Source organism: Neomonachus schauinslandi, chromosome 11 (assembly GCF_002201575.2).
Source record: "Neomonachus schauinslandi chromosome 11, ASM220157v2, whole genome shotgun sequence".
NCBI lineage: Eukaryota > Metazoa > Chordata > Mammalia > Carnivora > Phocidae > Neomonachus > Neomonachus schauinslandi.
This window is the reverse complement of record NC_058413.1, coordinates 73,242,600-73,245,138: the sequence shown is the minus strand read 5'-3', so window position 1 is coordinate 73,245,138 and position 2,539 is coordinate 73,242,600. Positions and strand designations below refer to the sequence as shown.

The 2,539-nt window shown below is 48.4% G+C and overlaps 1 pseudogene; it reads right to left on the bottom strand.

The window, feature by feature from the left end:
- Nucleotides 1-687: 687 nt before the first annotated feature.
- On the bottom strand, nucleotides 688-1,684 carry LOC110570976 (annotated as a pseudogene).
- Nucleotides 1,685-2,539: the final 855 nt, after the last annotated feature.

Genomic DNA, 2,539 nt, shown 5'->3' with positions numbered 1-2,539 from the left:
ATGCTCTGTTCAATGCAAGAATGTTTGGGAAGGTGAGTTTTCCTCTCCTATGGAGGCAAGCGGGCTCTGCTTCCTACCTAGACTCTGTGAGTGTGGGATTCTAATGTGGGAACAGGGTACAGGTTCTGGGGGTGGAGCATGGAGGTAAGCGATGGAAAAAAGAATGGTAAATTTTCCTTTTTGGAGCAATGATCTGAGATCTAGAACTTTATCTGGTACATTGCAGGCACTTGGGTTTGGTTGGATGAATGAGTGACTAATAAATGACATCTTTCAACTTACTCCCTTGATAGTCTGTTACGGGGCCCCCCTTTGTCTACTACGGTTTATACTCACAAATAAATGGAGTGGCAAATAAGTTGAATGATGAAATGATTACTCAAAATCATTCCCCAGGGGCGCCTGGGTGGCTCGGTCGTTAAGCGTCTGCCTTCAGCTCAGGTCATGATCCCAGGGTCCTGGGATGGAGCCCCACATCAGGCTCCCTGTTCCGCAGGAAGCCTGCTTCTCCCTCTCCCACTCCCCCTGCTTGTGTTCCCTCTCTCGCTGTGTCTCTCTCTGTCAAATAAATAAGTAAAATCTTAAAAAAAAAAAAAAATCATTCCCCAGAAAACTTGTCAGGCTTTGTTCATCCAAGAAGGGTTGGGAGGACAGATGCGGGAGGGACCATCACATGATACCGGGGGTGGAATGGGGGTGCGCTGGACCCCAAGCTGGCTCCTCAAAAACCAGGGGAGGAACAGATCCACTTCTTCTCTGGGAGTGGAGTTCCCGGTCACCAGGCTCATTTCTTACCCTTGATGAGGCTGTCACTGCCCCGGGTGAAACTTTCATCCTGTAGGTTCAGGACGAGTTTGTCAGCAGTGAGATAGATACGGTTCTGTGACGTGGAAATCGTCTTGGAGATGTTCTGGGCTGCCCGGATCTTGCGCAGTTTGATATAGCCAGGGTTCTTGCTCAGGGCTTTTCCAAGCATTCTGGCAGCCTCAGCCTCACCCTCGGCCTGCATAATCTTCTGCCGCTGTTCCTGCTTTGCTTTATCCACCAAAAATTGGGCTCCCTGGGCCTCCTGCTGAGCCACTTGTTTGGCTTCCAGCACAGCTGTGTATTCTTGGCTAAAGCTGAGCTCTGTGATGGCCACATCATCCAGGATGAGGCTGAAGTCCTTGGGCCTCTCTGTCAGCTCCCGCCAGATCAACAAGGATACCTGGACCCACTGGGTGATCAGCTGTGAGGCATTGAACTTGGCCACCACACTCTTCAGCACCTCGTTGACAATGGACGGCAGCACTCACTCCTCCTAGTCTAGACCTAGGCATTGATCCATGCTGGGAAGCTCCATGGCATTGGGTCGAGACCGCACTCACAGGGAGCTGTTCACCATCTGCAGGTCTTTGGAGCCTGTGGGGGAGGAAATTTCTCGGGGTCTGGCCCGAATGTCATAGATGATGGGGTACTGGAACCAGGGGATCCTGAAGTGAAGGCCTTCAGCCAGTATGGTGTCCTGCTACACACCACCAATCCGATTAAAGAAAATGGCTCTGTGCCCGCCTTCCACGGTGAACACGGATTCGCGGACGCCATAGGCCACGGCGCCGGCCCCCAGCAGCAGCTTCAGCGCCGTGCCCATGCCCTGGGGCCCGGAGGGCAGCAGTCCCGCTAAGTCCTTCAAGTTCTGGGCCATGTCCGATCCTGAAGCCGGCGGCACCAGAGGTCAGAAGCGGGTGCCGGCCCACCTCAACCCCACTCCAGTTCAGAGATCGCACCCTTCACACGAGTGTCCGGGGCCTTTGCCTTTGTCTGTTGCTGGGATTAAAAGAACAAGATCTATAAGATTTCAGAGGATCTGTATATATATACCCTGATATTTTATATTAACTTCTATATTTCTCTTTATGTGCACATATTTCTGGGGAGAGTATCCATAACATTTATCAGATTTTATGTGGTCCCAGCAAAAGCCTAAAAAACCATCCTGGTTTAGACATTGTGCTACTCAATCTCTGGTCCATGAAGAGCTATCAGTCTTCAGCAGATCCACTGACATGATATAAATGCTCATCTTTTTTTGGCAATTACAGTCTGGGACAAGATAAGGTAGAGGTTTAGTCGCTTATACTCACTTTCAATTCCCAACTGTATCTTGATAACAAATAGTTCGCAAACCAGCACTGGCTTACAGAAGACACAAAGTAGCACTGGTTTAGGTAGACTTGTATTCCAGGACCTGTCCTGGTGCCAGATAAAGAACAGGAGTGAAAACATAGTTAATGGGATTCCATGTCCAGTAACAGGGTAGACTAGATTTTAAGTTGCCTTTTTCACTAAAATTAATTGATAAAATATAAAAAAACAATCTAAAACAACTATCAAGAGACTAGTCATTTAGTCCAAAAATATAAATGTGGGCAATAATCCAGAGAGAAAAGTTAGGGCATTTGCCCTAACTTAGGGCATTTGCCAAATCTGGAAAAATCTTAGCTTTGGTTTTCTAAGGCTCATGAACTGTAACAGACAGGAAATTATGCCCAGAGCTTAT